Here is a 27,091-nt window from a genome sequence, read left to right as displayed (position 1 = left end):
TTTATCCTAAATAAGAGAGAAGAGAACACTAAGAGGAAACCATATAGATGTCTTCAAATATTCAGAAGACTATGATAATGAGATATACACCTTTTTCTGTATGGCACAAAGGGAAGTCAGTGTATCTTTATGTAGATGTTAAAAAGACAGGTTTCAATTCAAGAAAAAAATAAAAGGAGAACTTTTAATTACAGCTATCCAAAAATGTCAATAAATGGGCTGACTGATAAGGTGGTAATCTAGCCATGGAAGGGGTTTAATCAAAAACTGATAGACCATCACACACCCTGTAGATGAGTTTTTCTTTTGTGTGGTAGATTGACTTAAATGACTGCTAACGTTCCTTTTTAAATCAGAGATTCTCAAGTTTCCTCCCATGATGATTCATTAACCTATTTTCAGAAGTTGCTTACCAAAATGCTATGGGTTTATATAAAAACTAAAGTCATGTTATCTGAACATTCATTTTAGCCAAATAAGTTAGAAAATAAGTACTTTTCCTTCATTTGATTATTTTGATTGCCCTCGATGGTATAATCATCATTACCAAATTTGGACAGGGTTAATCTGGAACACAACCTGTGGCTTTTAAATAAGAGCTGCCGTAGTTTAAAAATAGTCCAGATGAACAGAGGAAATTGCTATTTCAATTCAAAGGAGAACTGACGCTAGCAAGTACCAGCATGTTGATGGAAGAGTGTGTACAATCATTGTCTAAAAGCAAACACTTCAGTCAAAGAGAACTGCAAGGACAGACCTCTTCTCTTTTTACAGTATAAAATCTGAACTTTCCTGTCAGTGACAAGGTTAAAGCAGTACACCACCCACTCAGAAAATGAATCAGACACAAAGAGGCAGATTCTCCCAGAACTTAAAGTGCTTCTGAAAGCTGCCTTAACTCTTTCACAATACAGGGAAACAACAACAAAAAAAGGAAAGTACCCAAAAATACTTTTGTAGGTATAAAAAGTTAATACATTTAATGCTATTACTCATGTTGGGACAATGGAAAGCATTCCAAATGTCCAACATTAGGGGATAATTAATAAATTATAGTTTATCCAAGTAATGCAATATTACAGTATACTGAAATCATTACACTCATTATGTGTCATAACTATAAACCTTAAAATGACCGGTGCTAGGTAGACAATAAAACATCACAAATCTACAGGTGTGTTACGTTTAAAAAATACATAAAAATATTAGAAGGCCAGACAAGATAGCAATCTACCACAGGATGCTGGCTCTGCACCTGTGCTTGACCCTAGAGAAGCTGCACAAAGAAGAGGGGAATGTGTGGATCTCAGAACATCATGCAGATGACATGATCTTATACATCAAATAACTATTAAAACTAATAAATGAATTCAGTAAAGTTTAGGATACAAAATCAACATACAAAAATCAGTTGTGTTTCTATACACTAACAACAAACTATACAAAAGAGGTATTAAGAAGATAATCCCATTTACAATAACAACAGAAAAGTAAAATAACATATTTAGAAATAAATTTAACCAAGGACATGAAAGATTTGTTTGCTGAAAAATATAAAACACTGATGAAAGAAATCAAAGAAAATACAAAAAAATGGAAAGATAGCTCATGTTCGTTGATTGGAAGATGTAATATTGTCAAAATGTCCACTCTACCCAAAACGATCTATAGATTCAATGCAACGCCCATCAAGATTCCAATGGAATTTTTATAGAAATAGAAAAACCAATCCTAAATTCATATGGAACCAGAAAAGACCCCAAAATAGCTAAAGAAATCTTAAGCAAGAACAAAAAATTTGGAGACATCACATCTCCTGACTTAATACTACAAAACTATAGTAATCAAAGCAGTATGGCACTGACATTAAAATAGACATATGGACCAATGGAACAGCAAAGCGATCACATAAACCCACACATATACAGTCCACTAATTTTTGACAAAGACACAAAGAATATACAATGGAGAAAGGATAGTTTATTCAATAAATGGTGTTGGGAAAACTGGATATCTACCTGCAAAAGAATGAAATTGGATCCTTATCTTACACCACATACAAAAATGAACTCAAAGTGGATTAAAGACTTAAATAGAAGACCTGAATCCATAAAACTCCTAGAAGAAAATATAGGGATTAAGCTCCTTGACGCTGGTCTTGCTGATTAATTTTTGTATCTGACACCAAAAGCACAGGCAACAAAAGCAAAAATGAACAAGTGGAACTATGTCAAACTAAAAACCTCCTCAAGGCAATGAAACAATTAACAAATTGAAAGGGCAGCCTATTGAATGTGAGAACATAGTTACAAATCAATATTTGATGAGGGGTTAATATCCAAAATATGTAAGGAACTCATACAACTCAATATCAAAAAATCCCAATAACTCAACTTAAAAATGTGCAAAAAACCCCAAATAGACATTTTGCTAAAGAAGACATATAAGTGGCCTATAGGTATATGAAAAGATGCTCAACATCACTAATCATCTGGGAAAGGGAAATCAAAACCACAGTGAGATATCACCTCACACCTGTTAGAATGGCTATTATCAAAAGACAAAAGACAACAAGTATTGGTAATAATATGGAGAAAAGGGAACCCTTGTGCACTGTTTGTAAGAATGTAAATTGGTACAACCATTATGGAAAACAGTAAGGAAGTTCCTCAAAAATAGAAGTACCATATGATCCAGCAATCTCACTCTGGGTATATATCCAGAGAAAATAAAATATTTCAAAGAGACATCTGTGCTCCCATGTTTACTGCAGCATTATTCACAATAGCCAAGATGTGAAACAACCTAAGTGTCCATCAACAGACGAACAGGTAAAGAAAATTTGGTATGTATATACAATTGATTATTATTCTGCCTTTTAGAAAGGAAATCCTGCCATTTGTGACAAAATGGATGAGACTGGAGGACATTATGCTAAATGAAATAATCGAGACAAATATTGCATGATCTCACTTATATATGTAATCTTAAAAAAAAAAAGTTGAGCTCATAGTAACAGAGAGTAGAATGGTAGATACCAGAGTCTGGGGGGAGGAGGGAAAAGGGGAGATATTGATCACAAGATACAAAATTTCAGTTACAAGATAAACAAGTTTGGGGACCTAATGTACAGCATGATGACAATAATAATAATGTATTGTATACTTGAAATTGCTAAGAGAGAAAATCTCAGGTGTTCTCAACACAAAAAAAATAGTAACTATGGAAGATTGATGGATATGTTAATTAGTTTGATTGTGGTAATCATTTCACATTTTATACATATATCAAAACATCATGCTATATACCTTAAATATATACAATTTTTATTAGCCAAAAGTAAATACATCAAAAAATTTTTAAACATATAACTGTCAGAAACCTCTAAGGAAACAAGTTGGTTGGGTCCCAGTCAGGTGGGGGTAATGAGGGAAGAGGAGAAGGGCAATCCAGAGCAGAAGAGGTTCCAAAACCATGATCATGGGAATAGATTGAGGAGAACTTCCTTGTTTGGGCTTTGATGCTACCTCACATAGTCCTGGATCATAGGCAGTAGGAGCCAGCCAGGATCAGCCAGAGCTAAATAGAAGCTTCAGGGTAATATCCAGGCAGGGATGGATCCTGGAACTAGTGAGGAGAAGCAGAAAACAAGAGGTGCACGTAGGTGGGCCAACACCTAATTATTTGTTTACTTCTCCTTTTATCCCATTAAGTCAGCAGCTCTCAAAACTTGGTTCCTGATTGGCAGCATCAGCATCAACTGGTAACTTCTTCTTCTTTTTTTTTCTTTGAAGTAAAGGGTGGAATTTAATCTTTATTTACAGGACACTACAAGATACGAAATTCCACATAGAAATAAGAAACCCATTGAGAGGAGAAGCTTCATACAGTATGTACAGTTTGGAACTGTTCAAGTATAGTTTCGTTGTAAAAAGCGCTACAATAACAAACCACATTTAAAAAGAGTTCTTAGTAGAGAAACAGTAAGACAAACTTATACCAAACGTAGTACACAGCAAACAACTTTATGCCTCGGATGTACAATCTAAAAGTTGAAGGTCCCAGCAGTGCCATCCTGAACTTGGAATGTATAGCCTTCAGAGGTAGTTTCTGGCACAACATTTTGATCTTCCTCTTCCTCCACAGAGAAATACTTCTCAATCAGGTTTAATGAAGCTTTGTACACAGACTCATTTTCATGGTTTTGTAGAGCTTGAGTTTTGTCCAAACCTCCACATTCTTCAATCATTATACTAAGTTTCTCAGTTTTGCCTAGTTTCTTAGCAGCCTGAAAGATATTTGAAATGGCATCCACAATAACAAGAATAATTTTGGTATCTTTCACAGTTAGGAGGTTCATCAATGGCTCTATTATGAACAAGGTATATAATCTGCTCAACTGTTCCACCACGTGTATAGTTGGTCACAGCCCATACAGCTTCCTTTTGTGTCTTAAAGTCTGCCTTAGAGAGAATGCCGACAAGGAATGGGACTAATCCATGATTTACAACTTGTATCTGGTCCTGCGGCCAGCCATGATGTTTGACGTTGTCCACATAGCTTCCTTCTGAATATTAGTTTTGGAGTTTGTTAGCAGTGCTCCTGCATCTATTACAACCTGAGTCTGTTCATCTGCCCCATTGACAATATTCCCTATGGCTCTTTGCGCAGGAGTCACGATTGGCAATTCAGTAGCTCCTAAAAGCTTCACAAGTTTGGGTACAACCCCAGTTTTCACAACCATTTCAATTGGTTCATTTGGACCATCTGTAAGGTAGGAAATAGCCCAGCAGATATCAGCTAATACTTCTGGATCATCGTGATGCAGGAGACGACCTTCTTCCTAAAGGAGGAAGAATTTGCTCAACAGCATCTAAGGGGGGTGCAGGATTCTTGTTGCGACAAAGATTTGAAGTGTCCAGGTAAGATTATGTAAGTAACCACATCCTAAAGATGACAAATCAGGAACCGCCAGAAGTGCCAACAGCGGGTCAACTGCACCATACTTGATAACCGGGTCTTGGAAAACTGAACCATCACCTGCAATGTTTCCTAGAGCCCATACAACCTTGTTCACTGATGTGAGTGTGGGGAGATGCCAACAGAGAAACGAATGCTGGGATAGCACCTTCATCTACCACAACTTTGGTCTGTTCTGATGTCCCAGAGGCAATGTTACTGAGTGCTCAAGCAGATTCAAACTGAATGGGACTACAATCAGTTCTGCCCAAGAAGGACACAAATTTTGGAATCAAACCAGCCCAGATTATGTTGTCTATGGGGGGCTGTTCTTTCCTAGAAAGCACTTTCCTGGCAGCTTGAGTAGCTTGGAGCTGGCTTTCCAAATTGTTGCTATTTATGCCTTTGACAGTGTCATCAACAGACCAATTTACAGTGCCCTGGTTGTTGCGGTTTTCCTGCAGTAGAGAAGTAGCGTCATCAGGAAAAGAGCTGACATTTCTCCTTTCAGCATCTGGTCATCCTTCTTAGCTTTCCTCAGCTCCACATTAACTTCTATTTGGTGCTGCCTCATTTCTGTACTGTCTTTCCCCTTGTTCTTGAATCTATTAAGGCAGGCAGCTGGCGAATTAGCATTCCCATTGGTGGACATGGTTATGAGACAAAGGGAGAAAGCTACACAGACAGCTTAAGCTTCCACAGGAGGTGGTATGGGGTGCACAGGCTGTGGGTCGGTTGCCCTCAAAACGTCCACCACGGTCAGCCCAAGGATGGTGTCAACTGGTAACTTCTTAGAAACGTAAATACTCTTCTCCGTCGCAAACTTACTGTACCAGAAAGTCTGGGGAGTTGGGCCCAGCATTCTATGTTTTAACAAGCATGACTGATGATTCTGATGCACACTAAAATTATAGAATCACTGGTCTAAGTGACTTTATCCAAGACAAGCAATCATCGGGAAAGAACTGTGCCCTGAGGGAGAGAGACAGTGGGTCGTTGAGAGGTAAGGCAAAATCAAGTGTTGGGGAGGAAGGGATGTAAAGAGGGCATGGTCTAGCCCAGGTGGCAAGCTCAGAGGCTCCCCACCCTACCGTATCTCCCTGGAACCTACTCCCTAAATTCAACAGGAGGAGCACAAGTTCTATAGAAGACAACAAACGCAACACTCTGTGGTAGAAGAAGCCAAATTAATGGATTGGTTAAAATAAGAATTTTAAGTAAAATAAAATTTTAATAAAATATTTATCCACAAAGAAACAAAACAGAATGTTACAAACAAGAACCAGGAACAGAATCCTAAGGAGCCAGAATCTGGAGATTCTGAGTATGAAAAATACAATCGTTGAAATAAAAAACTCAAAAGGGGAGTTGAAAAGCACAGAGGATAGCTCTATGAAGAAAGTACCTTAAAAATACAGGTGGAGTGAATGAGATCTGAATGATACCATTTATATAAAGTAAAAGCACAGATAAACAAAACAGCACAATATATATTTCCAAAATGTGTGTATGTATACAACTCAATGAACATAGATTAAAGAATAGAATAACTAAGGGGATGTGAAATTGGAGTAGGGATGAAAATGAAGAAGAAAGATAAAATAAAATGAGGGAGGCCTTGAACAGACCACTGATGTACTCTGCTATGACAGAAAGCATGATAAACTCAGGTCTCTGCCTCCGAGGACCAAAAATAAGATCCTTTTTAAAAGAATCCTATTTTTAAAAGTTGTAATGGAATACACAAGATAATAATAGTTGTGTAAGTATAGGATAAGTTTATGGACATGTTTGCCCATAATTTTAAAGCATTGTAATTTTTTCATTTTATAATAATATCTAATCTAAAAATGAATGCTTTCCTCTAGGGAGTAATTTATATGCTGAGATACTCTGACTTTAATCAATTTATAAATTTGCAATATTGAACTGAATTTTTTTGCAGTTATGAATCACATGAAAAACAGTACCTTCAACAATGCAATGCCATTTTAAGACATTAATCCTCAAGATAACAATACAGACTTTCCAGTCAGTAAATGTCATCCAAAAAGAGAAAATTTGTCTTCATTTAAATTATCTAAGCTTCTGAAACTTGTGTGTCAGTTGCTTTGCTTTATTCATCAAAAATTCCTTTTCTAGTGTTCAACCAGGTTAATGATAAACAGCCTTTACATAGTAAGATCAAATTGCCTGACATTTCTCTCTAGATATATGTGAAAATTAGAACTGTCCCAATCTGCATTCTTGACAGCACATTACTTTACTTTGGAATATTACATTTAAATCTTGTGTTATTGTGCCAATATATTTTTGAGATGAAATTCACAGAACACAAAATTAGCCATTTCAAAGTATAATTTGGTAGCATTTAGTAGATTCACAATGGCAAGAAACCATCACTGCTATCATTTCAAAATATTTTCATCATCACACAACATTGTAAATCAACCATACTCCAATATAAAATAAATTTTTTTTTTAATTTTCATCAGCCCTGAAGGAGATTCTGTACCAATTTAACTAGTCACTTTCCAGTTCCCTCCTCCCCTGCCTCTGGCAACCACTTTCGGTCTTTCTTTCTGTCTCTCTGCATTTCCCTATACTGGATATTTCATATAAATGGAATCATACAGTATGTTAGTGTTGCTTTTTATATCACTTCTGAAGGAAACCACTTTAAGTGCTTGAGAAATTAAAATCTCCGATTGGGACATCCCTAATGGTTTAATCCATATTGGTTTTCAATTAAATATCATTGTTTATATCTATAAACTCCAAACTTAATGGAATATTGAGAAGAAGCTAAACAATGGAGCAAATACAAATGATATACATCTGCCTAAGTCTAGCCTCATCCCCGTCCCCTGCCCTTCCAATCCCTAAAGCTCACTAAACAGCTTCCTCCCAATGCCCTGAATCTCAGGAACACACCACACCTATTCATGCCTCCCTGTCTTTGTGCATACAAATCCCTGGAATGCATTTCCCTCTGACTGCCTAAAGAACCCTTACTCAGGACTAAGTTAAAAAGACAGGAATAAAGACACAGACCTACTAGAGAATGGACTTGAAGATATGGGGAGGGGGAAGGATAAGATGTGACAAAGTGAGAGAGTGACATGGACATATATACACTACCAAACGTAAAATAGATAGCCAGTGGGAAGCAGCCATGTAGCACAGGGAGATCAGCTCTGTGCTTTGTGACCACCTAGAGGGGTGGGATAGGGAGGGTGGCAGGGAGATGCAAGAGGGAAGAGATATGGGAACATATGTATATGTATAGCTGGTTCACTTTGTTATACAGCAGAAACTAACACACCATTGTAAAGCAATTATACTCCAATAAAGATGTTTAAAAAACAAAAAACAAAAAAACATCACCTGCTCTTCCAAAGTCTCCATCCTAAACGTTCTCTGACTCCTTCTGCACCACTCTATCACCACTCTGCCTTGCTCTTGCCTCTCACACTGTACCTCCCAAATCATGCTGTAAGTAATACATTTATATGTTAGTCTTTTCTTGACACTGAATTCTTTTGTATCCCTAGTGCCTAGCACAGTAACTGTAACTTTCTAAAAAATTCAAAGAACTAAATGGATAAGATTGAAAGGATGGGCAAAGTGATCACAAATATTCCGCGGACCCTAGTTAGATTATATTTGATGAATAACAGTGGTCCTCACATTTTGGTCCCTGGACAAGCAGCCTGAGCCCCCCCTGAGAGCTTGTTCCAAATGCAAATTCTTGGGCCAAACTCAAGACCTACTGAGTCAGAAACTCTGGGAGGAGGGGCCTAGCAATTTGGGTTTTAAAAAGCCCTCCAGATGATTGCAATGCACACTCAAGTTAGAACCACTGATCTAGAAAATCGAGAACAACAGAACAGCTATCTTAACTCGGCCTCTGGAAAAACACACCTCCTGGTTTTCCTGTGACCTCAGAGACTGCTCTTCCCAAGTATCCTTTATTGAATCCTCCTCCTTTTGCCCACACCCCAATGCTGGAGTGCCTCTGGGTTCATGCCTCAGGTCTCTTCTCTGTCTGCACTCACTCTAAGCCCATGTATACCTTCTGTACACTGATGATACCCAAATTTATATCTGCAACTCCACCAGGCCCATATAAATCTACCTTCTCAGTTTCTCCACTTGGATGTCTGCTAGGTATCTATGAACTCTTAATCTTCCTCATACACCTATGATTCTCCACTATGCCTTCTCCATCTCAGCAGACTTGTTTACCAAGTTTCTCAGACCAAAAACCTTGAGGTCATCCTTGATTCTTTTTCTTTTTATAACACCTTACAACCAACCACCCATCAGCATATTTATTCCTGAAACTTCCAAAATATATCCTCAACCGTTTCTCATCATCACTGCTGTGCCACCCATAGTCCCAGCCGCCATTACCTTTTGCTTGGATTACTGCACTAGACGAGTCTCTCTGCTAACATTCCTACTGTAGCACCAAACACACATCCATTCAATTCTACACACACCAGCCAAAATATTAACCAGATTATTCCATTTCCCATCACACATTTATTTTTATTTTTATTTTTTTAAAGGAATTCCTTTATTTTTATTATTTATTTATTTATTTATTTTTGGTTGTGTTGGGTCTTCGTTTCTGTGCAAGGGCTTTCTCTAGTTGGGGCAAGCGGGGGCCACTCTTCATTGCGGTGCGCGGGCCTCTCACTATCGCGGCCTCTCTTGTTGCGCGGAGCACAAGCTCCAGACGCGCAGGCTCAGTAGTTGTGGCTCACGGGCCTAGTTGCTCCGCGGCATGTGGGATATTCCCAGACCAGGGCTCGAACCCATGTCCTCTGCATTGGCAGGCAGACTCTCAACCACTGCGCCACCAGGGAAGCCCACATATTTATTTTTAACATCCAAATCCTTTCCATGACCTATAAAACACTACATTAACTTGCCCCCCAAACCCATGACCACCATCCTCCTAACCATTCTGATATCCTTTTCTTCAAACACTTAGCGATTCACTTCAGTGGCTATGCTTATACTACTCCCTCTGTTTATAATAGTTTTCCCAGGACTCCTAGGAAGCTCTTCAGCACTCTCTTCATCCCTGTCTCCTGAAAGCCTTTCTAAAACAGCACCTACCCTTACCGTCTACCTCACTACTTTGTGTTAAGCACTGTCTATATTAGTTGTCTATTGCTGCATAACAAGTTACCTCAAAACTCAGTGGCTTAAACAACACACATTAATTATGTCACAGTTTCTGTGGGTCAGGAGTCCAGGTACAGCTGAGATGGGTCCTCTGCTTCAGGGCCTCTCACAAGGCTGCAATCAAGCTTCGAATGGGAAACAATCCACTTCCAAACTCACTGAATGATTGTTGGCAGAATTCAATTCCTTGAGGACTGTTGGACTGAGGGTCTCAGTTCCTTGCCACATGGGCCTCTGCAACATGCCTCTTATTTCATCAAAACCCACAAGGGAGAAAGTCTTCTGCAAGATGGAAGTCACAGTATTCTATAACCTAATCATGGAAATGACATCCCATCACCTTCTCCATAATCTGTTGGTTAGAAGCAAGTCATTAGGTACAGCCCTTGGGCAAGGGGAGGAGTTTACACAAAAGGGCAAGAATACCAGGAAGTAAGATCATTGGGGGGCACCGTAAAGGCTGTCTATCACAGGGTCCTAAGCATATTTCATATGCGTGAGTACATTCCTGGAAGGGAGTTATTTTTTCCCACTTTAAGACAGATACTGAGATGGGTGAGGTTAATTAATTTGACCAAATTCATGTAACTTGTAAAGATTTGGTCTCAATTTGAACTCAGGTCTGCCAGACTCCACCATGATCTTAATGACAACACCATCCTGCCTGATCCGCAATATGTTGCAATTATAACTCCTCTGAGCCTCATTTTTCTCATCTGTTAAGAGAACTGAACTAGAAGTCCTCTTAAGGCTCTTATGTCTATGATACAGTGTGATGCTGATGACAGAAACTGTTAACAAATTCACCTTACTCCTCTCTCCTGCCCTGATCCTAATGGTGAATTCATAAAGAATATTCTGTTCCTTCTGTTGAGAGAGGATGCAGAGGATATGGTTAGACACAGACATACCTCATGATTTTTTAAAATTATATACCAAATCAACATAATTTCAAGCAGATGATGTCTATGGCCTTATGTCCTATGTGAACTGAACAGGGAGGTGAGGTTTAGCTCTGCAGTTTTTTTTTTTAAATAAATTTATTTATTTTATTATTTTATTTAATTTATTTATTGTTTTTGGTTGCGTTGGGTCTTCGTTGCTGCGCGCGGGCTTTTCTCCGGTTGCGGTGAGTGGGGGCTACTCTTTGTTGCGGTGCGCGGGCTTCTCGTGGTGGTTTCTCTTGTTGCGGAGCACGGCTCTAGGCGTGTGGGCTTCAGTAGTTGTGGCACGTGGGCTCAGTAGTTGTGGCTCACGGGCTCCAGAGCGCAGGCTCAGTAGTTGTGGCACATGGGCCTAGTTGCTCCGCGGCATGTGGGATCCTCCCGGACCAGGGCTTGAACCCATGTCCCCTGCATCGGCAGGCGGACTCCCAAGCCCCTAGCTCTTCTTTTTTATTGTTCCCAATTTTCTCTTTTATCTTATTTCCTGGGAAAATTCCCATATGCTTTTCAATTTACAGAAGCTGCAATCTGAGACACCATTACTTCTCAGGCTTTCCTTTATTCCCACTTTGAGCTCTTCTTTTCAGCAATGTATGTAAGTCAAATAAGAAAAAAAAAAAACTACATTATGAAATAAAAAGAGATAACTACTGCATATGTCATTCAATATTTATTCTATTAAATTTCCTAGAACATTTAGCTCAGAAACCTTATGTATGTATGATAAAGCCAAAATGGTCATTTGCAACTAAAATAAAACCCTACTTTAATAGACTGAACTCAGCCTGCCTGGAAGTGATATTAATATCTGATTTTCCAAACTGATTTAGGACTTCTTTTCATTTAATCAACAATTGTATATCTTATTTCCATAATGAATACTCAAGGGAATGATACATTTATGAGCACATTATTTCAGTACAAATCAAACTATCACAGTTACTCACTCTTCACACAAGTAATTCAGTTCAAATCAGTATTAAGTACATCAAGTATTAAATGTACAATCAAGCGATGCTTCTTATGCTTGAATGGTTACCCAACCAAGCAATCCAGCAAAAAGAAAACATATGTCAACTAAATTTTGGTATACAACCCAAGTACAGTGAAAGGTTAATAATTACAGTGCCTTGCATATAGTAAATGCTCAGTGAACACTGAATATCTGAAGAAACACGAGAAAGATTAACCATCCAGGAATTTAGGATCTAAAGAGTCAATATCATTGCATGTTTGTTTCCCAAAATGTTTCTGGAGTGCCTATTAAATACCAGGAGTTCCCATGGTGCTGGGAAACTGGATTTTTTAAAATCTGTAAAACAGGAACACTATACTCAAGTAAAGAAGCTATGTAGAGTGCTGTGTGAAATACAATGTAAGTTTAGAACTGTGGTAACACCCTGAATTCAGAGACCACCTGAACCAGTTCTTAGAAGTTAATTAGAATTAGAACAAGCATAAAAGAAGAAATAGAAATTCCAAGAAGGTGGAATCTCAGCAGCAAAGCAAGGAAAAACAAGATTTGTCAAAAACAGAAGGTAAGGAATAAGTAGTAGAAACACCAGAGTCTAAAGCTTTAAAAACTGTAACAGGTTATTCAAATATTTGCTTGTTTCTTTGTTAATGTGGGATGAGCAACACGCCTGTACCCTTTAAGGGAAAAAAAAAAAAAGTAAAGAAGGTTTAGATAATACATAATCTGATGAAAAATATTCAGTTTAGTGGTTTAGATTTTATATTAGTTTATATTAGGGCTGCCTTAACAATGTACCACAGACTGGAGAGCTTAAACAACAGACACTTATATTTTCATAATTCTGGAAGCTAGAAGTCCAAGATCTATCCATTAACAAGGTTGATTTCTTCTGAGGCCTTTCTGGCTTATAGATGACTGACTTCTCCCTGTGGTGTTCCCTCTGTGTGTGTCTATGTCCTAATCTCTTTTTATGAGGACACCAGCCATATTGGATTAAAGCCCACCCTAATGACCTCATTTAATTTAATTACCTCCTTAAAGATTCTTTCTGCAAATATGATCACATTCTGACATACTGCAGGTTAGGACTTCAAAGTATAAACGGGGGTGAGGGACCCAATTAATCATATAACATACATGTTTACATGAGTTTAAGAGTAGAATATCCAAAAAGAGATATCCTTAAATCATGGTAATTGTATTACAGGACAAGAGTATGTGTAAGAGGTCATATGCAGAGATTTAGCGCTGGATTGTATCTCCATGGAGATGATAACTGAAATGATGAAAGTGAAAAAGCCTCCCCCCCACCAACACACACAATCTGTAGACAGAAAACTGCAGCAAGCCAAGAAAAACATATTCTCGATTTCCCTCTGTTCTTCACTTTAAGCACCTAGAAACAATCTAAATGTAAATCATAATGTGTTAAAGCTGGGGAAACCTTAAAGCTAATCGGGACACACTCTTATCATTCCACTGAGGAAAATAAAGACCTAAAGGCTGAGTGTCTCGCCTTGAATGATTCATTTAATAACCACGATTTCAGTTAATTATGTTTTAAAGAAACGAAGTTTTTTAAAGAACTTTGAATTTTGTGTGTGCTTGGTATATGTAAGTTTTAAGTACATGGCTATAGATGAATTCTGAGCATATTTACCCAGACCTGTGTTGTCCAGTTCAGTATCCACTAGACACATGGGTCTACTTAAATTTAAATTATTAACATTTAATAAAATTAAAAATTCAGTGCCCCTATCACACTAGCTACACTTCAAGAGCATGTATGGTTAGTAGCTACCATATTGCACAGTATAGATAGAGAGTAGTACTGTCATTGCACAAAGTTCTATTGGAAAGTGCCAGTTCAGAATATTCCAGAAATCAGAGAGCTACTATTTCTAGAAAGGGAGCTCAGTTTTATAATTCTCTCAGATTATAAAATACAACAGGTGGTAGCTCATTTCAATTACAAACCCCCCATATATTCTCTGGCAGAAAGAAACTCCTTTCAAATTTTCCCTTCACATTTTTCAGATTCCCATTGACCTTCATCAATGTGAGGTTAAACCTGATTTTTGAAAGACAAAAAACTAATAAAGTCACATAACTGAATTTAATCAATGAGTAACATTTTGGAACAACCTAAAATGGCCCAGCATAAATTCTAGATTATTCCAAAATCTTTTCTTTCCTAAAGAAACCCTGTAGATTTTTCCTCAGTTTCTGAAACACGCTGGTCAAATCTATGAATGGTAGGTGATTATTTATTATTTCATCTAAATGTTGAATTAGCCATGAGAAATTCCTTCACTCATATGCAAATTTTAAACCAAGAAATTAAAGTCATGAAGGCTGCTCCTAAATTCACGAAGAATTACAGAACAATACGAAACCCACAAAAATGAATCACTTTATTTTTTAGCAAGAATATAGTTTGATGAAGTTTACGTTTTTACAGAGGAAAGAGAATGTTATGAGAGGTAGGAGGTATTGGAACAATGAGCATGTGAGTGAGATTTGCCTTAAGAGCAGGTTCCGAAGCCCAGAGTGTTCCTCAAAGTGAAGTGTGTGCGTCCCCAGAAACAGCAGAGAAAATGCAGAATCCAGAACCAAACCTACAAAACCAGAGTCTCTGTGGAGGGAGCACTGGAATTTTTTTTTTTAATAAATTTATTTCTTTATTTGTTTGTTTTTTTTATTTTTGGCTGTGTTGGGTTATCGTTGCTGCGCGTGGGCTTTCTCTAGTTGCAGAGAGCGGGGGCTACTCTTCGTTGTGGTGCGCGGGATTCTCATTGCGTGGCTTCTCTTGTTGCAGAGCGGGGACGGGCTCTAGGCGCGCGGCCTTCAGTAGTTGTAGCACACAGGCTCAGTAGTTGTGGCTTGCGGGCTCTTGAGCGCAGGCTCAGTAGCTGTGGTGCACGGGCTTAGCTGCTCCGCGGCATGTGGGATCTTCCTGGACCAGGGCTCAAACCCGTGTCCCCTGCATTGGCAGGCGGATTCTTAACCCGCTGCGCCACCAGGGAAGCCCAGCACTGGAATTTGCATTTTAAAGTGCTCCCAAGGTAATTTTTCTGTCTACCAAAATTTGAGGGGACTGTGAATGCTGAAATCTAATTGAAGGCTCTTATATTTGGCATAATATCTACAAAACTAATTACCTGTTCTGGCCATGGGAGTTTCATACCCAGGCATGAAAGAGCCCCTTAGAGAGCAGATATCATTACATGTAATTGTTTTTCTTTTTGGAAACAGGAATAGTAACCTTAGTTTTAATTATAATTAGAAAGTCAGAATATCCTACACACTGCTGATAGCTATATAGCTGTACGCCCAATTATATGATCCTTTTGGATAAGTGATATAGAGATAAACAATATCTGAAGGTCATTTTTAGTCTTAGCATCTTATATCCTCTCTTTTATTAATGTGCAATTTTTTTAACTTTGATGATCAGAATGAAGAAGTCTAGGCTCAAAATATATGTCTAAGGAATTAAAAATGTAAGTAAATACTAACAATGCGAAAGGGCATCTAATTTTGAAACATTAATCTGTTATTTAAAAAAGAAAAAAAGTAGTAGGATATATTACTCGAGTTAACATATAAAAGTCTAAAATTAGTGAACTAATTTTATCTAACATTTGGTCAAATAGCAAAAAGAAAGAAAAAGGAGGTGAGTACATTCAATTTGTACAATTGATCTCATCCAGTGACTATTATGCAAATACGCAGAGAATGCACTTGGATTTGAAGAAAGGTGAACAGTATTTTTTTACAGTCTAAAATGTTTTCATAAAGGAGGTAATTATATATATATATATATCTACACATGTATATTAGTGTATATACATACATATCAGTGTATATACACATATATACATACTGTTAAAAGATAAACTGAGGTATATTAAAATTTTAAAGAGTTTGTTTGAGCAAAGCACAATTCCAGTGGGGCAGTTCCAAACCAGAAGTGGTTAGGGGTGTCCCACCCACAGCAATCAGGGAAAGACTTACATAGAGAAGGTGTTGAAGCGAAGAAAGGAAATTATTTGATTGACTATAGCTTAAAGTCTAGTTGACTGTTCATGATTAGTTGTCCTTAGCATTTTGATTTCTAACCATGAGACATTTACAGGCTTCGATTTTGGTTTGCTTACATAGGCTGCCTGGGCATTAGGAGCCATCTGAATCCAACTGCCTCCTTGTTTAATTAATTTAAATATATATTAATTAAACAATTTAATTATTTAAACAACTTATTTAATTATTAAATCAGACATTTAATTTAATTAATTAAATAGCTATACACATCTAATCACATGACTTATTTTACAAAGCTGCATTCTTAATACCTGAGACCCCACATGATTAGTTTTGTTTTCGTTTTCCCTTTTGTTCTAATGTCATTCTGTTGTACTTCTGCAACAGTTAAGAAGAGAGCCTAAAGGGATGTGAATGAAGAATACACACTTCCTTCCTTAAGAGCTAACTGAGCACCTACTATGTGCCCAGCACTCATCCATGCCCTTTTTACACACTTCAGTGCATTCCTAAAACCCAGCTAATGCAACACTGGGCTCCACCTTGTGCCAGTGAGCAAGCCAGCAAGAAATCCTCAGAAAATCTCATTTACATTCTGAGATATGCTGCTGTCTGAGTCCTCACCTACTCTCAGGGAGAAAGGGGTGCATATTGTACTGAACTACAATACAGTAAAACTACTTTCCACCTGCTAAATCATTTTACTTAGCAAGTGCTCTCAGTGTTTCTGGCAGAGTCCAAAGACTGGTGAGTAGCAAAGAAGCATTTTTTCCTTTCTTTTTAGAAGCTTGAGCCCTCTTCATCAGTTGATTGCTGTTCAAATTAAGTGAAATGGTGACGGAGTAGGCTAAGAGGGCTCATCCAATTCTCTTTTTTTAATACTAGCGACAGGATCTATCACCCATTTGAAAGACATTCAGTCCCTGAAAACAAGATCTTAACGCTTCATCAAAGCTTGAGAAAGCCTGAGGATGTTTTGGAAGATAGCCAGTTAGGTGTATCTGCAGGGTTTGCTGCTTTCCCCTTCTTTCTCTTTCACTTCTTTTATCCTCAGCTCTGAGTTCTTTTATCATTAGCTAAACAGCAGTCAAGGAGCCTGAGGCAGTAAGTAGGATCTGAAAGGCACCCATTAAAACGACTGGAGACCAAGTCCTTTACACAGATGGCACATCACAGACTTTACCTGATCCTGGTCAGTCAGATAACTAAGCACTATTAAGCACAAACCCAAGGAGAAAAATGAGGATTATCAGAGAAAACTTACATCACTACCAGGAGGAAACATAATCCTCTGAATGCATGCAAGTATTTGGGTTATTTTTTAATCTCCCTTCTTAGACCATAAGCTCCTTGGAGGTAAAAATATCTCATGCATCTCTCCAACTTTGGTAGACACAGGGGTGGCTCATGGTAAATGTTCAAAAACGACTCAAGGAATAAATGGGAATTCATTAATGCATGCAAGTGTTTTCCTTCTGTTACTTCAAAGAATCCCTCTCTGATTTTTTTGTTTGATTGTGATCTCAGAGCCAGAAATGTCAGCTTTCATTCCAGTTTATCTTTCTGTACCTCTCATATTAGACTATTGCAATTTTCCTCTAGTTAAGTGCCTAGAGTTTTTCTATCCTCAGTACTACATACAGCACTGAATTCATCTTCTCTAAAATATTGCTTTAATCATGTTAATTCTCTGCAGAGAAACCTTGTATGATTCCTCATTCTGTGGCAAATGAAGTCCAAAACTCCATATCTGGCATTCAAGACACCTCATTCACCAGCCAAATTTCTTGTTTCACCACCGTTCCCTCATGTAGCCAATGTTCTTCCAGAGAGAGGCACTGACTTTGCATCAGTCTGCAAACATGCCCTCAGATGTCCATTTCACTTTATTTGCTCCTCACCAAAAATTTACCCAAGGCCTATTACTAGCGAAGAATTGTGCTAAATGTTAGTGTTGCTATAAACTTATATTTACTTTGTTTTCATCAGTAAAATCATGTTATTTCACTAGTGTCATTTGATTTAAAGGGGATCTACTGTGAATCTCATTATAGATAGAAGGTTCCTTTTCTATTTATTTCCTTTTCTCTATGTGTATGTCTCTTTTTTAACTTAAATTTTTGCCTAATATTTGCTATAAAAAAATCATTGTGATGTGGATTTTTTTTATCAAGAGTGCTCGGAAATTGAAACTGTTTCCATGATGGAAACTGTGAATCAATAAAAATGGAAATCTATAAAACATAAAGTAGAAACAAAAAGAGATAGAGGTGAAGTTTCCCAAAAATTTTGCATCAGGACATACAATATCAGGTTTCATGATTCATAACTTTTGGAACCTTTTACACCACATTTAAAATTACAATCATGTCAGAAATAAAAATCTTTAGGGGCTTCCCTGGTGGCACAGTGGTTGAGAATCTGCCTGCCAATGCAAGGGACATGGGTTCGAGCCCTGGTCTGGGAGGATCCCACATGCCGCGGAGCGGCTAGGCCTGTGAGCCACAACTACTGAGCCTGCGCGTCTGGAGCCTGTGCTCCGCAACAAGAGAGGCCGCGATAGTGAGAGGCCCGCGCACCGCGATGAAGAGTGGCCCCCACTTGCCGCAACTAGAGAAAGCCCTCGCACAGAAACGAAGACCCAACACAGCCATAAATAAATAAATAAAATTTTTAAAAAAATCTTTAGAACTCACTCAACAAGAGAATTTTCAATATTGAATCACTCAGTATTCTAAAACATAAATATTTATTAGCAAATGGTATTAGATATATCAAACACCAAAGAAAAATTTAAGTTCTTCTTTTTACTTGTAACAATTATTGCCTACTTATCTACAGGTGAAATAAAGTGAGTATACATCTCCGGAATAATGAAAAGCCCTATATTGCAGTTGTAATCATGTGCAGTAGTAGCAATAATTATTGTTAAGAAGTATTAGTGATACCAATTATTTTCCTGCCAACTTTTCCTTCATTCTCAATTCAGTGGTTTTCATGGATCTTTGTAGGACTTAGGAAAACTCTGAATATAAGAATCTAAATATTTTCACTGCTGACCAAAACACTTGCAGAAATTCAAAATCTGCTTTATTTGTGAGTTTCAAAAGGATCTAAGGGGTGTTCATCTATCCAATTCATTTAGTAAATATTTATTTGATACCTATTATAGTCCAGGTACTAAGTTAAAAATACATTTTCAAAGAGCTTACTATCTCGTGTGATAATGAGAAACTGATGAAATAGTATCTATAGTCATATTTGAGCAATGAGCTTTTGGCCACTGAGAATATCTGTACATCAGAGAACGGTGATTAAAACCATCAACTTTGCACTCAGTCATATAGGGTTCAAACAGATTCTTAGTCTTACTTTTGATAGGGACAGAGTAAAGGGACAAAGTAGGTAATTAAATAGTTAATCCCACTAGGGGATTGTAAGTAAAAAAAAAAAGAAGTATGGGAGACCCCTGTAAGTTAATGATCACTCAAGAAAGCAGGTTTTCTTAACCACAAAACCAAGCAGGTTTGCTTAACAAAAAAACCATGCAATAGAAGCATGAGACATGCCTCAAAACAATAAACAAATGGTGGCTTGAGACCTATATTCTGCCCAACGAGCTCAGTAAGTTAATGACCCTTAGGACATGCTCTCTGCACACATAAAAAACAATAATTTATGGAAAGGTGACATTTCAAAGTGAAAGACCCTTATTGTACTGAGACCTGAAATAATTTTTCCATAGTGCCATGACAGTCCTGGCTTGACCAGGTAAGGAAAAGAAAACTCTCCTGCCCAACCTGGAGGAAGAGCTGATGATGGAAGTATGATGTCTACTCAAGAATGAGGAAGAAGGTGGTCTTTTCCCCCTCCCCACTCTTTCTTTCATTATAAAACTGTAGCCCACTAAGTACTCAGGGTGGCGCAACCCTCGCCTGCCTGCTTGTAAGTCTCACAAGCATCCTATTCTAATAAACCACTTCTTATCTATCATTTTGCCTCTCGCTGAATTCTTTCTGTGCTGAGACATAAAGGACCAGAGCTCCTTGGAGCCCCCCTGAAATGCCACCTAGTGGTTTCACTTTCTGTGTGACCTAAGCAGGTCACTTAACCTCTCTGGTCTACTAAGTTTCTTCACCTAAAAAATAAGAATTTAAGAACATCTACTTTGTAGGGTTGTTTTGATGGTAAAACATTTCCTGGCACAAGGTAATTGCTCTGTAAATAACTGTTGTCATTTTTGTTGCTATTGTTAGCAGTGGAAGTGGTAGTATTTCAAAGGTAGTGCTCAGCTCTGAAGAGTGTAACCTAACCAAGAGAAGGAAGTGTATGTCAGTTAAAGGGGACAGCAAGCAAGTGAAAAGAGGTTTGAAAAAGTGTATATTAAAAAAAAAATTAATTCTTATTCTCATGTTGTATACCTGTTGGGACACTGGCGTGAGAAGAGATGAAAGATAAGTTAAGGCAAGGTTGTAAAAATTAAAATTGTCATACTCTCCATCCAAGACAGACTGGGATTTGTCTACAGTTGTTAGACTAGAAAGACAGTGGTGTCTAGAAAAAACGCTGAACTCAAGTACAAGCAACAAAATCTTTACTGTGGGGGAAAAGCACATATTAACTCTATCCCACAAGGCATGATTCACATGCACTTGGCATCTCAACAATTTTGAAAAGTCACATACAGACACACACACACACAAAATGTATCTATTCTCTACACCAAAGGGAACCTGTAAACTAAGGAATACTTCTGCTAAATGAGGGGATTTTTTTTTCCTTTTAAAATAATTAAAATCTATTCCAGGCTCATCATTTTCATTTTAGAATTGTCATTACTGTTGACAAGAGGTTAAAAATTTAAAACAAAATCACTTTTTTCCGGCTGACAGAGCTCTGTAGACAGAAGCATTAGTCCATATTCAACTGATCAATTAACATCTCAAATAAAAATGTATTGTGCCAATATATTTCATTTTGAAAACAAAATTTCTACTCTATGTCAATGCTCTTAAAAATGTAGAGATCAAAACGAATATGTTGAAATCCTTAGGTGATTCTATCCATTTTCTTTTTTTCCAGCTTTTTTGAGATATAATTGGCATATAACACTGTGTAAGTTTTAGGGTATACAAGGTGTTGATTTAATACACTTATATATTATGAAATGATTACCACCATAGCATTAGCTAATACCTCCATCATGTTACATAATTACCAGTTCTTTTTTTGTGGTGAGAACGTTTAAGATGTATTCTCTTAGCTACTTGCAAGTATATAATACAGTATTATTAACTATAATCACCGTGCCTTACATTAGATCTTCAGAACTTATTCATCTTATAACTGGAAGTTTGTACCCTTTGACCAACATACCTCCATTTCTCCCACCCCCCCAGCCTCTGGCAACCACCATTCAACTACCTATTTCCATGAGTTTGGCTTTCTTAGATTCCACATAGATGTCAGATCATATAGTATTTGTCTTTCTGTATCTGACTTATTTCACTTAGCACAATGCCCTCAAGGTCAATCCATGTCATAGCAAATGAAAGGACTTCCTTCTTTCTCATGGCTGAGTAATATTCCATTGTGGTACATATGAATACATACCACATCTTCTTTATCCATCCACCTATTGACAGACCCTTAGGTTGTTCCCATATCTTGGTTACTGTGAATAATGCTGCAAGAAACATGGGAGTGCAGATATCTCTTTGAGATACTGATTTCGCTTCCTTCACATATATACCTAGAAGTGCAATTGCTGGATCTTATGGTGGTTCTATTTTTAATTTTTTGAGGAACCCCCGTGTTGTTTTCCATAGTTGCTGCATCAATTTACATTCCCATCAACAGTGCACAAGGGTTTGTCCACTTTCAAAATTGATATATTCCAAATGAAACTGGCCACACAAACACTGCTCAAAGACAAAAAAAAAAAATATATCCGAGATATAAGGTCTCTTAGCTAAGATTTGAGTAACCAAGAAACAAACAGAAACAAACCTCCCAGGTGTGTGAAGTTTCAAGAGGTAAGAGAGGAGAACATTCACCTAGACAGCATCATTACTTACAGTTATTTCACCACGTGTCCTTAATATCCAAATAAAGTCAGATGTAAACTTGACTTCTAGCTGTGTTAAGTGAGCTTAAGCAAATCATCTCATATTGTTGGGTGTTGTTTCTCAATTCTATAACTGAATCACCTAGAATACTTATTAAAAATGAAAATTTATGGGCTCCACCCTGGAATTACTGAAGTAGAATATCTGCAGAGTAGGCCCCATAAATCTGAATTTTTGACAAACTTTCTTTGATAATTTCCATGAACAAGAAATTTGAGAATCAACATGTTTGGATTTCAATTTCACTTTCCAAAAGATAAAGAATTTCAAGTTAAAAATAGTTATTGAGCATCTACCATGCACCTTATTCTGTGCTAAGTGATAGAAGGGATGTCAGGCCAATTCTTACCCTCTCAAGAAGCTTACAACAGTGTGGGAGTCTGGTAGCAAAGTATATGATAAGACTGGAGAGACAAGGCATAGCCATCACATGTGGCCATCGTGACAGTCAAGCCAAGAAGTAATGTATCAGTGGCAACAGGAATGGAGCAAGAGAGAATGGGTAAGAAAGATACTGCAGAGGTAGATTCTACATGATTTGGTAGTTGCTTGGGTATAGGAAACTCAGAAGGGTCAAAGATGACTGAAGTTTAGAACTGGAGCATTAGAAGGACAGTAGCCATCAGGGTGAGGGGTTAAATATTCCAGGAAGACACAATTTAATAGAGGGCATTCAAAGAAAGGTCAGGGCTAGAGATGAAGATTTGGAAGATATAATCATAGAGGTAATAAATAGAGTTGTAGGAACAAATGAGACCTCAAAAGGAGAAAGAAAACAAAGGTTGAAGGAACAGAACGTTAGTGAATGTTTACATTTAAGGGGACAGGGAAAACTTCAACTATGAAGACTTCTCTGACAGGCAGATAGTGTTAAACATCTTCTTTGTGCCACATTTTGTCTTTAATCTCTCTAACATAGCTCCTGTCAAACTGTTTCACTTTTTCTTGTTTACCTGCCTGTCCCCGTTATTAGACGATGAGTTTTTTATGAGCTATATTCATCTCTCAATCACAAGCACTAGTTCTGAAACTTAGTAGTACATCATGGGTTCCCAAAGGGTAAAGGGTTTAATGGATGGATGGATGGATGGATGAAAAGATGAGGGAAGGACATAGAGTGAAGGAGACAAAATGGAGGGTGAAAGAGAGGGATCAAACCAGAACAGTGCTATAGAGGTAAAGGAAAGAAAGAATTTTAAAACCTACAATGTCAAAAAACAAACAAAAACCAAAAACAACCAACCCTACAATGCCTCTCATCACCTCTAAAATGTAATAAATCTGAAGCGAAGGGTTTGAAGGTTAACTATCTTAAAAGTACCTCATGAGATCATTGTTCATGTGTGATTCCTGGTAGTTCTAAATACATCCAGAATTTCAGAATCCAAACTCTTCTCACTTCTGATATTTTGATTCAAGGCACCATCAACTCTCACCTGTACTGTTGCAAATTTCTCCTGAATTATTTCTCTGCTCCCACCCTTGGCTTTCTATAGCCCATTTTGCAAAACAGCAGCCAGAATGATCCTTTGTGAACAGAAGTCAGGTCTTGCCGTTCCTGTGCTCAAATCCTTCAGTGATTTCCCTTCTCACTCAAAGTGAAGCCAAAGTCTTTAAAATGGAACACAGCGCCCTACATGACTTCCCACTCTCCTCTACCATCCACCCCAAAATATTGCTTCTCCATCCTCTTCTCCTTGACCTTTCCCCACTGCTGTCTCTACTTTAGCCACACAGACCTCCGTGTTATTTCTCCAACATTCCAAGCATGCTGCTGTTTCAGGAACTCTGTACCTGGAGTTTCCTCAGCCTGGAATTCTCTCTCCCCTGATATCCACCTGGCTCACTCCCTCATCTTCTTTGCTCAGTTGGCAACTTCTCCTGAGGACTTCTCAGTGAAGCCTTGCCTTCCACACTATTTAAAATTGTAACCCATCCAGCACTCCCCCTGCTCCTTCCCTGTTATTTTTCTCCATAGCACGTGTCATTATCTGACATACTTTTTTTTTTTCTTTTTCTTAAACTTTTAATTTTATATTGGAGTATAGTTGATTAACAATGTTGTGTTACTTTCAGGTATACAGCCAAGTGATTCAGTTACACATACACATGTATCTATTCTTTTTCAAATTCTTTTCCCATTTAGGTTGTTATATAATATTGAGCAGAGTTCCCTGTGTTATACAGTAGGTCCTTGTTGGTTATCCATTTTAAATATAGCTGACACACTTTATATTTGTCCATTTCAGTCCCCACATCTGCAAATCCTACTCATCCTTCAAAACCCTCCAGAATTTTACTATAGGTCCTCCCCAACAATGGCGACCCCCAACATTCGCTCCTGTTTCTGCAATCTACCAGACTTGATTATGCACCATATCACTTTTTACGGACAGTTGATTATTTCACACTGTTACACTAAGTGACCAGGTTTTCACTTGTTTTTACCCCTCAGCAAAGCTGTCAGCCTCTTGAAAGTAAACACCATCACGTGATTCTTTTGTATAGTCTCTCTTGTTACTCAATGCGGTCCTAAACAGATAACATGGTTTGGTTTCAATAAATATTTTAAGGAACGAACAGGTAATATCAATAATACTAGTTACCATTTGTAGACTTATTACCACATGGCAGGCACAGTAACCCAGGAAACAATGTGGCATTATTACCATTTTGCAGGTGAGAATTGAGTAGCTGGCCCGAGATCTTCAGTCTGTAGGAGACAAAGTAGAGGATCTAAACCAAGGTCTGTTTAACTCCACTCTCCACCTTCTACTCCTCCTCCATCACTTCTCCAAAATTAATAACTTCTATTCGTTAAGCACTACTATGAACAAGGCACAATGCCAGACACTTTACACATGTTTTCTCACTTCACCCTCAGAACAACACCATGGGGTAGACATTACCAACTTTGTTCTGCAAATGAGAAAACTGTAGCTCAGAGTGTCAAGCACCTTGGCTCAGAACCTATCCTGATAAGTGACAGCATCACACTGTTGACCAGTCCACTTAGTTAAAATGATCATATTAATTGTGCAGGTGCTGCTTTGCAATTCAGACATAGAGCAGTTGGAATGAACAATTATACCCTGAATTCTCTGAGTTTTGTTGGAGCTTATGTAGCTCTTATCAGTAAATTCCAACGATCCCAGAAATTACCTCACTTTGTAGACTATTCCTCTCTCTTAATCTTTTATCAAGTCGTGGTATTTAACTTCTGCAACAGGAGAAAAGTGAGTAGACAGGGTGATGACAATCTCAAAGGGGATTTTCATAATCCCATTTGTTTTGGCCAGGTTTAAGTTTAAACTAGAATAAGTGTGTTTCCTTCCCTCATTTGTATGTTTGTGAGTATTGTGTGTGTGTATGTGAGAGAGAGAGAGAGAGGAAGAGACGGAGGCAGAGACAGAGACAGAGAGAAGGACAAAGGACAGAGAGAGGGAGGAGGGTTAGCTCTTCCTCAATTCCTTAATTCCCAGAGTCTGAAAAAATATAACAGCTAGACCTTGCAAAACCCCTGGATTACCAGCGATAGTCAAGGAGCGCCCCAAGAGGTATCGCTAACCTCCAGGAAGCTCTCTGAAGCCTGCCTTCGAGTGACTGAGGGATTGGGGGACAAAATTCAAATTCTGCCCTTAAGAAATCAGAACACTAGTCTTCAAAAGGAGAAGCCGTTGAGAATAGAAAAATAAATTTTAAAATGAAAGGAAGATTTATTGAGCAGGGAACAATGACTCCAAGAAAGAGCGAGAACAGAAAGCCTAAATCACATCTCTCAAACATGGGGCTCAATTGCATGGCTCTTAATTCAAACCAGTGAATTTTCCTCCATTGAAAGGATTAGTAAAACGATAGCTCATTTCTGAAGTGCTGCCTATGGCCAAGTTGTGGTGTTTTTTGGGTTTGAGGGGTGTGTGTCTGTGTGTCTGTGTGTGTGTCTGTGTCCTGTGTGTGTCCGTGTGTGTGTCTCTGTGTGTGTCCATGTGTGTGTCCATGTGTGTCTGTGTGTGTCCGTGTGTGTGTGTGTCTGTCTGTGTGTGTGTCTCTGTGTGTGTCCGTGTGTGTCTGTATCTTTGTGTGTGTCTCTCTGTGTATGTGTCCGTGTCTGTGTGTGTCCATGTCTGTGTGTCTGTGTGTATCTGTGTGTGTGTCCGTGTGTGTGTGCCTGTGTGTGTCTGTGTCCGTGTCTGTGTGTGTGTGTTTGTGTGTTTGTGTGTGTGTGTCCGTGTCTGTGTGTGTGTGTGTGTGTGTGTCCGTGTCTGTGGGTGTGTGTCTGCTGTGTGTGTGTCCCTGTGTGTGTGTCCGTGTGTGTGTGTCCATGTCTGTGTGTGTCTGTGTGTCTGTGTGTATCTGTGTATCTGTGTGTGTGTGTATCTGTGTGTGTGTGTATCTGTGTGTGTGTCTGTGCCTGTGTGTGTCTGTGTGTATCTGTGTGTGTGTCTGTGTGTGTATCTGTGTGTGTGTGTGTGTTTAGGAATAGCTTCAGCACAGCACTTTGATCATTATCAAACTACTCCTTTCATAGTATCACAGAGAAGTAATACAGCTTATGGGTTTACACAAAGCTCCAAAAGCCTTAGGGCCCCTCCCTTCTCTTCTTTCAGCCCCATTTGTCTGCACACAACCAGCCCCTCTGCCTGCCAGTGAGAGACTGCCAGTTGGGACAGAAACAGGAGGATTTCTGAGCCTCAAAAACCTCTGAACAGACACATGAAAGAATGCTCAACATCATTAATCATTAGAGAAATGCAAATCAAAACTACAATGAGATATCATCTCACACCGGTCAGAATGGCCATCATCAAAAAATCTACAAACAATAAATGCTGGAGAGGGTG

General features: G+C 38.3%; 1 long non-coding RNA gene and 2 pseudogenes across 3 annotated transcripts in view; all 3 read right to left on the bottom strand.

The window, feature by feature from the left end:
* Positions 1 to 27,091, bottom strand: part of LOC309647225 (nonsense-mediated mRNA decay factor SMG5-like) — a 92,231-nt pseudogene that overhangs the window by 21,191 nt on the left and 43,949 nt on the right. The gene's annotated exons all lie outside the window — the stretch shown is intronic.
* LOC309647239 overlaps positions 1 to 27,091 on the bottom strand; it is a 154,241-nt gene that overhangs the window by 117,838 nt on the left and 9,312 nt on the right. The window lies entirely within an intron of this gene.
* On the bottom strand, positions 3,689 to 11,318 carry LOC309647188 (importin subunit alpha-1 pseudogene; annotated as a pseudogene). The gene has a single exon. The product of its transcript is annotated as an importin subunit alpha-1 pseudogene (transcript).

The sequence above is a fragment of the Balaenoptera physalus genome, assembly GCF_965194825.1.
Source record: "Balaenoptera physalus genome assembly, chromosome: 17".
NCBI lineage: Eukaryota > Metazoa > Chordata > Mammalia > Artiodactyla > Balaenopteridae > Balaenoptera > Balaenoptera physalus.
This window is presented reverse-complemented; position numbering and strand designations above follow the sequence as displayed.